The following is a 12,411-nucleotide window of genomic DNA, read 5'->3' as shown; positions in this document are numbered from 1 at the left end:
CTGGAGGCAATGTGAATATATTAGGAAGAGAAGAGAACACTCTAAGCTGAGAGCTAATATTTATACAAGATCAATTGGACTGCATTGGTCACAGCCAAACTTAGACGATTTTCCTCACATAATCATCTAAGCCAGTCAGTTATGCTCCTGTTATAGTCTACAACAACTACTTTCCACAGGAGCTCTCTTGCTACTGATACCTTATGTTTGCTTTACCCCAATGGTCTTTCTTCTAGCTTCCTCCCTTCTTACAATTTTGTGCAAATTGTATTAGGATGAAGTTACAGTTTACTTGAAGAATTGTTTCACCTGAGTTGTGTTCACTCAGTGCTTTTAAAGACATGTTATAAAATGCAAGAAATATTCAAAGATGAATCTTAGAAAAGATGAAATGGAAACTTCTGTGATCTGTAGCTATGAGTGCTTCCTTGCACAGGCTCATACAGAGATAGGACTTTCCTTTGCTATTCTTTATTTGCAGGTGTTGCCAGTTATACTTCTCAGTGTGTTTGGCAGGATTTCGTGCCTATTCGCAGTCACTTTTGTGTATCTTATTCTTTGTTCTTTGTCTTGCAATTTCTGTTATCTGGATCAATGCTTACATATTTTCCAGTGTCTCCTAAGTGCAACTGCAATCTTCAGCCCTTTGGTGGTCACACTACTCACACACTTGCATATAATGCTCATTCATTGCATTTGGCTATACAATCACAGTGTGGTAATGTACTTACCTACATATTGTTGGTGCTCACCTATGCTTGGTTTTAAGGCAAGCTCATACTGATGACATTCTGATTATTGCACTTATGATTTACAGGCATCACAAAGCTCTACTTTAGTTATACTGAGGAGAGTCTTCCAATGATGGAATATTGACATCTTCACTCTAGAAATAATTTAATTTTAAAAAGGGTAAGTATTCACTTCCCTATTCTACTGTAGTATTGTAACGTGGTTTGGAGTAAATCTTATCACCACTATTTGAACGACTGTTTTGCTTCTGAAAAATATCTTAACTTCTTACTTCTGCAGTAGAAGCTCTGAAGTTAAATGTTGTCGACTCTTTGACTATCAGAGATCATAAAATAATTTATGTTTGAAAGGACCCATAGAGCTCTTCCAATCCAATCCCTTGCCTGAAGCAGGGATAATTTCCAAGTAGGAACAGGTTGCTCAGAGTCTTGTGTAGTCAGGTTTTGAATGTCTCCAAGAATATAAGTTTGACAGCCTCTGTGGGTATCCTGTTCCAGTGGACAACCACTCTCAAAAACTTTTTTTCCCTTACATTTAGTTAGAACTTCCTTTGCAGCAACTTGTGTCAGATGCTGTTTGTCCTTTTGTTGTGCATCTCTGAGAAGAGTCTCGCTTCATTTTCTGAATAGATATCCCGTTTGATAGTTGAAGGCAGCACTTAGATCTCCCCTTAGCATTCTTTCTACAGGCCAGACAAATTCAGCTTCCATGGCCTTTCCTCACTGGCACATGCTCAAGACCACTAACCATCTTAGACATCTTCTGCTAACTAGTCACTAGATAAAAGAGCCTCTAAGCATCTACATTATTTTCTTTATCCAACTTATGTGTCAAACGGTTTGAGCTAGATATGAACAGGTATTGATGGGATCATCAATTGCCATGTCTTCAGCATTGCCTCTGCTGGTTGCAGCTTAGTCTTGGCCTTTTCAGTAGTTCCCTTAGAAATGAATGCTATGGTCAGCTAAAACAAAAACAAATCAATCCATCAGTCAATCAAACAAACAAACCAACTGCCACAACTTCTATCATCTGGCTACTTAACTTTAAAAACAGTGCTTGTTATCCCCAGAAGACATCCACCTATGTAAAAGTGTTCCCCCAGTTTCACAAAAGAGGTTAGCTTTTTTTTTTTATATATATAGAGGTGGCTAAGAAACTTTCTCTGATGAAAATTTTTTATTCATGAAAATGAAAACTAATATGGCCTCATAAGATGTTTCCATTGGAAAATATTAATTGCATCCAAGAGAAGGCTAGAGGAAAAAAAAAAAAGTAGAAAAAACAACTGAGAAATTTTTAATTTCTTCACAGATTCAAACCCAGAAACTATCAAACAAGAATTTGAATAATAAATACCAAATGTATTTAATTTGCAGAGAATTATAAATTGGTGCTGAAGACATTTAAAAATCATACCGATTCAGTAGAGGTTTGTTGGATTTTCTTTGATATTTGTAGAGAAAATAATTATACACTAGTAGCAGCCTAATATCAGTACAGAAGTAGAACTTATATCTCATTTTTAACACATTATACTTGTGTTTGATCTTTTCATTTCTGAATTTTATAGTGTTGCCTATGTAGTGCATACAAGAGATAATTAAAAAGATTAAGAACTAACCACTGTCATGAAGTGTTCTGTTAATTTACTAAAATGCCATTTCAAATTTAACACTGGACTGATTTATGAGTCTTCTAAAGATTCCTATCTCAGCAATCTCTAATTCCCTAACTGATACAGAATATGTACACAAACATACAGTTCTAACACTAGTGAAAATCATTTACAATACTGAACAGAAAAGTATATAATTAACAAATGTACGAACTATGTTATATATTCAAACATTCCACCTAATGATTTTTTTTTTTGCAATCTTTTACATTTAACAGCTTAATCTTCACAAGGACTTACATGTTGGAGTTACCAATTTTCAGGGCAACACAACATCTAGAATTAGCTAATTTAATTTGGAATAAGCAGGGAAGTATTACATTTCAAAATAAGATTCACAGCATGCAATGTGTTAGAGAGGAGCCACCAAAACTACCCAATGGTTAATGCTATTAAGCTGGGATGTAAGCCAAATATATTTAATTGTTTATATGCCTGATTCTGACCTCTAGAAAGGTACCATCCTTTCCCCCTTTACTTGAATTTTAGCTAAACTTGTTCTTTTTTGTAAACTATTGACAAAATTAGCCTTGAAATCCAACACTGCGTAACAGCTCAGTGGCTAGAGCAGTCTCTCAGGCAGTGAAAAACCCAGCTACAGGTGCTGCTTCTGACTATGGAAATCTAAACCCCTTATTTCCACCAAAAAGATTTACTTAAATCCTTCCATTCAAAACCTCCTACTATCAGACAGAAGAATATTCTAATGAGAGACTCTGAAGTTCACTCTCTAAAGCAAAAAATAATTATTACTTCAGAAAAAGGGTGAGAACTGTCATAAGTACAACTATACAGCCAAATGGAAAGGAAATTCTTTCAAAAAGGTGAGACACAATTTTTAGTGCTGGGATTTTGCTCTTATAGCCAAAGATCTTAGCTGTTTCATAACCATTTCAAGAATATCTCCTAGGTTCAACTTAGTTGTTTTGTGCAGAACAGTCGTTTCACTGGGATCCTACCCAAGGAGTGCTCCTATTTGACATACTAAGGATAGAGAATATTCACCCAGGAAAAATGTAAGATGTGGCCTCAGAACCAGTTGTGCTGTTTTCTGTGTTTCATTTCTATTTTACAAGTATTCGTTTATCAGACATAAAGCTGCTTAGATCTTTCGCTAGTGGAGATAGATATAAAGTTATTGTTCTGGACTTGTAGTCACTGTGTAGAAGTCTGGACATGACAGAGACATCCCTCTTGGACCCTGGCAGTTTTCAGTATGCACAGGAACAAATATGTAGGCTTTGAAGAATTTTACTGGAAGAAATCTAAGTATCTTATCTCTCTCCAGAGTTAGGCAGCAGGTGAACAGAGTTTTCCACAGTTACATTTTGGATTAAGTTCCTAATGACAGGTAAATAATAATACATGGTTACTTAACCTCTAAACAGTTATACAAGGCACAAAATCAGTGATCCTCTGCTGTGGATCTAGCCTTAAGACCTTAGAACAAGAACAAATAGTAACGGGATATAACAGTTTTCTTCAGACACTTTTCCTTTAGGTGCCACTTTCATTAACACACTAAGTAATTTTGCAAAAATTCACTTTCTTCTTTCATGCATTTTTTTAAATTATGAAAATAAGAAATTCAACATATATGACAGCTATGTTACATTTAGTCATTATTTTTAATGGGTAGAAGGTTTAGGCTCCTTCTAGAGAGGTTCAGTATGTTTTAAATGAATATAACCATTCTTAGACTACTTGCTTTTTTAAACTCATGACAAAATTATATTCCAATCTTCCTATTTGGAAACCTGATATATGTACATAATACTGACTTGGAAACTCTGAGAGAGTTTGGTTCTGATAAATTTGTATGAGAACAATAAAACCAGTTGTGTTAAGTGACATTTATAGGTAATGGAAAGAAATAAAACTTTTTTAGGGCACAGTTCATTGTATGCGGGATTCAACAGCCTGGACATGGTTATTTTAGGAACTCTGAGATATCCCATACAGTTTCCAGCTGCACTCCAGATTGTGTGAGTGTCTCAGAGGACCATTTTCATATCTACTAGCCCTTTCCAGATACCTTGGCTGCTCAATGCTGTCTGAAATGACCCTAGGGTCTGTTTAGGTTTTTAGGTTTATTACTTTCCATTGACTTTGCAAGAAGCTGAGGGAACTAGGTATGATGTACATAATGGCACTGTAAAAGCTTAAATTAGGTAAAATTGATTTTACTGTGTAGAGAACATCAAATATATGTTGCCTACAGACTACAAGAAAAAACAACACACATTTTATCCTTGGTATACTGAAAACAATCTCACTCTAAATAAGATAATATAGTCTAAATTGGAACTAGGTAAGTGTATTTTGCAATTATACTTATTCATAACTAGATAGGCTCTTGGGGCACCTCACTGGAGTGATAAGCATATTGGTGCTCAGCCTGATGGCTTGCTAAATCCTTGATATCTTTTGTGTGCAATAACCAATGAATAATTGCTTTGTACTTGCAAGTTGTGCATATCCTACCTGCTTGTATCTGTTTGCGCTTGGCTAAAGATGCCCCAACAAACTGACCCAAAAAGGGGCTGTAACAAAGCATATGATGTCTTCTCAGAAACCACAGGATATTCATCTTGGCTTTAATCTACCTCTCAAAATGAGTGCAGGTATCCCATGGGTCCTGCATCTTACCTGCCAGTGCTCTCTGGGTGTCACAGATGCCATAAGGACCAATAAAAATCACTAGATACTTACATTTTGGGAATCAAATCCCACCCTAAATTCTAGATCTAAGCTAGTGAGTCTGAGATCCTTTAGTTTCCAAATGAAAGAGACATCACTTGTGTATAATTCATCTCCTATTAAGAGAGATATAAAACAGAGAAGCAGAACTGCCCTATTAAAGTATGTATGTCTATGAAGTCATCCTAAGAAGCTCAGGCTTAGACATCTAGGGTGTAATTATATGGTAATGCTTTGCCAACCTACTACATTTTCATAACTATAATTGTGTTATTTGCATTATAAATATAAATATTATAATAAAAGTAATAAACATGAAAAAGTTGAAATATAACTTGTGTGACTTTTCTCTCTTAAAAGAAGAGACAATTATTTTATTCATTTAACAAATTTGCCTATAGTTTGCCAATTGCTAGTAAACATGAGAAAAAGCTTATCTGATAAGAATATTACATTTTCTCATGTACAAAATTTCCAAATTATTTATTTGTGAGCTGATATGCAAATCACCAGTGAATGCTATTGAGTGACTCATTGTAAGTTTAGCTGGTGATTATTGTTGGGGTTTTGTTCTCTGTTGGCTTTTTTCCTGGGGAGTCTAAATGTCCATGCTTTCCCTTTAAGCAAGCGAATTTGTCCTGCTGTGAATTTGCTACAGTACTATCTCTTTAGGAGTTTTGGATCTCATTAGAGATCATTAGGCTCTTGAGAGATGCTAACATCTCACAAACACTGTAAATAATGCCTTTTCAACCTTGATTGCAGTTTTTGTATTCCCTGATTAATGTTTGTGCACTGAGATCAATTAAAAATATAAAAGTGAGAAAAACGTTTGAAAACGTGGTCTTGATCAACAAATTCTTCCTAAATGTCTTGTGAATACAGTAACAATGAGTAAAACTTGTGTATTTCTTTCTTTCTTTTCAGTTACAATTAAAGTAAATCTCTGAACAACCCTCTCTGACAGATAAGACAACATGAAAGGAAGATTAACTTTTAAAGAATTATGTTTTGTAATAAAATTTGTACACAAGGTTGAAATATGTTAGCATAGAAATTTAGCTCAAAAATGGTATACATTTTGAACTAGCAGGGAATCCTGAACATTTCTCAGGCATTCATTATTTTGATCTTAGCCCATTGAAAGAGATTGGCTTGGATCAAATTTTCAGCCTCTTTACCAGAACAAAACACCATCATCTTTTCGACAGAAGAACTGGAGATTACATAAACAAGACAAATTCTGCAATGGTCCTGCTATGTTATAGCTGTAGGGAACATTTCAGCACATTGATGGATGGTAGATGACCTCTGGAGACAAGAGCTTCAGCTTAAAAGATAATCGCATTTATAAACTCACCAAGCCAGAGCACAATACTCACTGTAACTGTAAGATATGCTTTTCCTAAAGCGTTGCAAAAAGTTGCTGATGGCATCATCAAATGTTGAAAAATGTGCATTGTGTTTGTGATACTGTGCCCTTAGGTAATGTGAAGAGAAATGCAAACCCAGCTGCACAGCCTGAAGCTGGCCTCCAGCATAAACTGTTAGAGCTGTGACCTCTGTATGGCAGGCAATCCCACTGGCAAAAAGGGTGAGTGAAAGAAAGAGAAGAGGGAGCAGGTAGAGTAAAGTAATATTACAGATTATTTTAAAATATTCTGTTTAAGTTCATAAACAGACCATCTTATGGAAAAGACATGAACTAGCTCAGACCTGGGTGAAAGAAATAGGCTTTTAAACCAGCTGCCAAGGTGAAAGTGTCAGTAATTAATACTCATGAGGAAAGATAGCACAGAAAGGGAAAGATGAGTTGTAGTTGTCAAAGATACAGATCTAGGTTTCATCACAATAGAGGAGAGGTCGAGAGGTCTAGAAACAAAGAGGGAGAGGAATTCTAAATTGTAGTAAAAAATTCCTAGTAGCTTCCTGTTCTTTCCCTAGACAGAATGTTTTGGACATGAGAAGACTTCAAGGCGAAAAAGTATCCGAACAGACAAAAGTATTTCTTGAATTCACTAAAAGTATAGGCTTCTGCTACATAACAAGAAACAGAGAAAAAAATGACCTTTATTTTTTTAATTACTTATATATAGAGCTCTTTTTGTTAAAAATTATCTGATATCTCATCCAAAGTGCTTCTCTCAGTCCATCAAACATTTGTCTCATCTGGTGCTGAACTTTCAGCTGTTGCTTTTCTTCCAGACATCTATTCTCTGTGGGCAGCATAGGAGTTGCATTTGCTAGGTAAGCAAAAGGAGCTGAAGATTTATATTGAGCTTAGGTCAGTAATCATATTTGTACATTGAATAGCATATGATATCAATGTGAAGACTACTTCTGTAGTACTCCGAATTGATGCTGTGAGGATATTATCTTTTTTTTTCCCTGAAAGTTAATAAAACTATGTAATAAATTTTTTTATTGGTCTGCTCCTGCCCCCCTTGCATTTGATTAATAATAGAATATTTCTTTATTAAATACACCAATTCAATAATTATTAGTTAGTAATATGAATGTAAGAAAGATGGATGGGTAGTGTTCAGAGCAAAACTACTCCAAAATGTATGAATTTTGGTATAGTGACATCTTGGAACTAACCAACCAACCAACCAAACAACAACAAAAAAACAAACTCTAAAAGTAGTTTATTTTTATTACATAGCAGTTCTTTTTCTCTTTGGTTTACAGGTAATTATTCCTCTCAGTCACATCACTGAGCTTTATCATTGCATTGACAAGGAAAAGTTTGAACCTTCACCTTATGGATAACTTTCTGATTTTCTTTGCATTTGTTCTGTGTTAAATTGAAAGCTCAGGATAAAGGCTCAATCATATCCACACTTGAAAGTCAAAATTGTGTTATGAACAATTTATTAACTGTCTGATTTCATAAAATTTATTGCTTTTGCCCCTTAGAGACAGGTAGTTGGGAACAGTATGAAACCTAGAATTAGCAGTGAAAAGTTTTGACTCAGAGTAGATTTCAATTTGTTTACTTTGGAGGTATGGGAATTTATTGTCTGCCAGAAAGTTCAATGTGATGCTTCAGGACTCTAGTATATACTTGTAATATATACTTCTATGCATTATTTTGTAATTTTTGCAGTGTTAGTAAAATTGAAAGGTAAAAGTTAAAATTGAAATTACACAGTAAAAAATAAAAGGTAAAGCAAGTATTTTATTCATACTAATTAGAGAAGCACTGGCACCTCCTTTTACATGCTATAGTTCCTTATCCAGTCTTTCTGACCAGTTTCACAAGCAAGAAAGCAAAGGAAACAGATATATGACTTAAGCTTTCTGTCTCATTTCCTAAACCAAGGAGAATCATTCTGTTTGTCCTTTCTCAAAAAGCTATAAGGTTATAAAGCCAAAGTATTTTTATTAATGGGAATTATTATCGAGAAAAATGACTCTTTTTTTCTTTAATTAATTATAATCATATCTAACATAAGACTTGAAACTTGACTGGTTTTAATCAACCCAATTTAAACTCTGAACACACTACAAACTTTCAGCAATACACCTTTAGGGGAGTATTGCTGGATAAGCAGAACAAATGTCTTCAATAAAGCATAATATTTTATGGTATTTATTTTTCAATGGGCTGTTTTTGAAGTAGAATCTGGAAAAAAATACCTACAATTTGAATTAAAATTAACTTAATAAACATAAATAGTTATACAATCCCAGTATCTGTTCAAGGGATTTCCAGGGACTGTTGTGGTTTAGCCCCAGTCGGCAATTAAGTACCACACAGCCCCTCACTTACCCTCCCCCCCGGGTGGGATGGAGGAGAGAATTGGAAGAGCAAAAGTAAGAAAACTCATAGGTTGAGATAAGAACAGTTTCATAATTGGAACAACAATAACAACAACAACAACAACAATAATAATAATAAAAATAAATTGTAATGAGGAGGAAAACAAGAGAGTGAGAGAGGAAAACCCAGGAGAAAAAGAAAAAAACAGTGACACAACCGCTCACCACCCGCCAACCAACGCCCAGCCAGTCCTCGAGCAGCGATCACTACCCCCCGGCCAACTGTCCAGTTTATATACTGAGCATGACGTCATATGGTATGGAATAGCCCTTTGGCCACTTTGGATCAACTATCTTGGCTGTGCCCCCTCCCAGTTTCTTGTGCACCTGGCAGAGCATGGGAAGCTGAAAAGTCCTTGACTAGTGTAAACATTACTTAGCAACAATTAAAACATCAGTGTGTTATCAATATTATTCTCATACTAAATCCAAAACACAGCACTATACCAGCTACTAGGAAGAAAATTAACTCTATTCCAGCCGAAACCAGGACAAATATGCTATTTATAAGCACTGAAAAATGCCAACATCTGCTTTTCATATTCTGAATTAGGCCACCAAAAACATGTATTGACATAGGAAATTGTCATATTTATAGAAATAATAAGAAAGAAATGTGGATTTTTTTAAAATTTATATTGCTTTTTTAACCTGTAGAGTGCATGCAACTAATTTCCCCTACTGTTGTGAGAATATAACATTTACATTTATCTTTAATGAAAGATGCAGTTCCTACTGCTTTGTGTTACTGAATTTAGTCTGAGTTGTCAACACTATAATGTAGATGATTCTTTGCAAATGTTATTGAAGTTGAAAAGGAGACCAGGAAATAGTCCAAATGCAAAGTTCTTCCTAAAATTAAAAACAACCAAGGCCAGTATATTGTCCTTAATGTGAGGTGAAACAGGACAATACCAGTTTCAAGCAATATATCATCTCTGGTAGCAAAGGAGAAAATTCCTTTGTGAAGTCAAACACAGATGTTTTAAAAAGTTCTGGTAATAAAATATTTGAAACAGTATTACTCTTGGCAATGACTTAAAAGCTGGACAGATATTGGAGTGAATTTCAGGGAAGGTAATAGACAATCACAAAAGAACAAAGGCGCAGAGCAGCCAAGAAGTAAGGTTAGCAAACAACTCAAGTCACAGGAGTATGTTATGATAAGAAGAGAAATAAATTTTTAATACAATAATGCCTTCTATAAGAAAATAGGGCAGAGAGATTTCACAAATAGCCTGGTAGAAATGGTGCAATTCAAGACATTTATCCGTATTACAAAGCTGTCAGTATCCTTGTATTTCAGCAATAAATGGCAATAAGCTCTTCCAGCTTTTCTCTGACCGCCAGGCACTGACCATAGACGGAAGGATAGCAGTCCTCTACTACATTTTCCTGCCACAACACAGGCCTCAGCAGAGTGCCATCTGTAGGCTAGAAAACATTGTGGAAAAGTAAGTATTTAGTTGTTTTGTTGTTGGGTTTTGTTTGGTGGTTTTTTTTTCTTTTGTGGATTTTAAATACCTCTTTCCTACTTGTTTGACTTATTCTCGTGCACTTTCCAAGAGAAGCTGTTTGAAATAATGGTGAGCTTTTATGCTAAAAAAACAGTTCAAGCTTACAAATTTTTCTACAACAAATATTAAAGTGACTCATATGCATTATGATTTATAAAATTTGTATAATTTTCATCCAATACCACTTGGTAATTCCTAAATTAGAATGAGAAGTAAACTCTTCCCACATGGCACTGCTGTTGTTATATGTGATTGTGTTGGAACATACAGACCTAGCCTCATCAAAAAAGCAATGTGAAAAATGTATTCCAAAGTGTGAAGTAGCAGTGGATCCACTGATTAGTAAAACAACAGGATCTTGCTTTATTTTAGTGCTTGTAATTTGAGCCATTTTTTATGATATCATTGATATATCAGAAATCTCTAATAAATCAGTCTAATAAATCTAGAATGTGTTTGTAAGGCATGGACCAACATGATCCTCCATCCCCCTGGGATCTTGCAAATGCTAGGTTAAATTTAACAAAAGCTCACTACGAACTTTATTGCTTCAATTATTTACTCTCACTGTAAGATTGTGATTTTTTTAATAGTTTAATTTTTTCTGTTTCAGCTTCTAGCCATTGAATCTTGCTATATCTTGCTGTTAGAGCATAGAATTTCCTACAATTTTGGTTCCTTTAATAAGTATTTATACATGATCACCAAATTCTGTAAACATTATTCTGAAAACTACAGAAACTGAACTTCTTGAGTCTTCAGGATGTGTTTCGAAATGTTTTCATCATACCAATAGCTGTTCTGTAAATACTTTTCCATTTCTTCAGTACCCTAAAGTGCGGACAACAGTTAATTATACAGTCACATTGTGGTTTAGCCCCAGTCGGCAATTAAGTACCACACAGCCACTCACTCACCCTCCCCCCCCGGTGGGATGGGGGAGAGAATTGGAAGAGCAAAAGTAAGAAAACTCGTGGGTTGAGATAAGAACAGTTTAATAAATGGAAAAAAAAAAAAAACAAAACTGTAATGAGAAGGAAAACAGCGAGAGAGGAACAAAAAAATGGAAAAAAAACCCAAATTATAAAACTGCTCTCCACTCCAAACCGACACCCAGCCAGTCCCCAAGCAGTGATCGCTGCCCCCTGGCCATCTCCCCCCAGTTTATATACTGAGCATGATGTCATATGGTATGGAATAGCCCTTTGGCCAGTTTGGATCAACTATCCTGGCTGTGTCCCCGCCCAGTTTCCTGTATGCCTGGCAGAGCATAGAAAGCTGAAAAGTCCTCGACCAGTGTAAACACCACTTAGCAACAACCAAAACATCAGCATATTATCACTATTATTCTCGTACTAAAATCCAAACCACAGCACGATACCAGCTACTAGGAAGAAAATTAACTCTATTCCAGCTGAAACCAGGACACACATTTTCTTCACTAATGCCCATCTCATTATGACATAAATCTTGAAATACATGAAATCAGCATAGTGAACAATGTTATTATATATGGGACAATATCTCTTTAAAGAAGAGGGAGAATGTTAAAGGCTTGTATTGCCTGAGGTATGGATCTGTAGGAGCAGACAGAAATGTTTCCTGAGTTACCCTATTTAAAGCTGCCCTGAAGAATGCTAATTCTATTTTTGCTTCCTTCCTGCTGCAAGAAAAATATCATACGTTAAAAAAGAAAAAAAGTATACTACATATTCTGGAGAATCAACTTGAAATTGATCTTGTGGTTTGATTTGCAGAAATGCTGGATTCTTGTAGCGTCAGTTGATGCTGTTTAAGTTCTCTCTTCTCTTCCCTAGATCCTGCCTAAATACATGCTGCTGTCCTCGTCTTTGCTTTTATCAGATCTTTCCTCCTTTGGCCTTTGTTTTACCTACGCCTTATTTTTACTCCAGATTCCTTCTGAGACCATTTCTGTGC

The sequence above is a fragment of the Ciconia boyciana genome, chromosome 1, assembly GCF_034638445.1.
Source record: "Ciconia boyciana chromosome 1, ASM3463844v1, whole genome shotgun sequence".
NCBI classification, from domain to species: Eukaryota; Metazoa; Chordata; class Aves; order Ciconiiformes; family Ciconiidae; genus Ciconia; species Ciconia boyciana.
The sequence above is the reverse complement of the archived record's forward strand: the minus strand, read 5'-3'. Positions refer to the sequence as shown.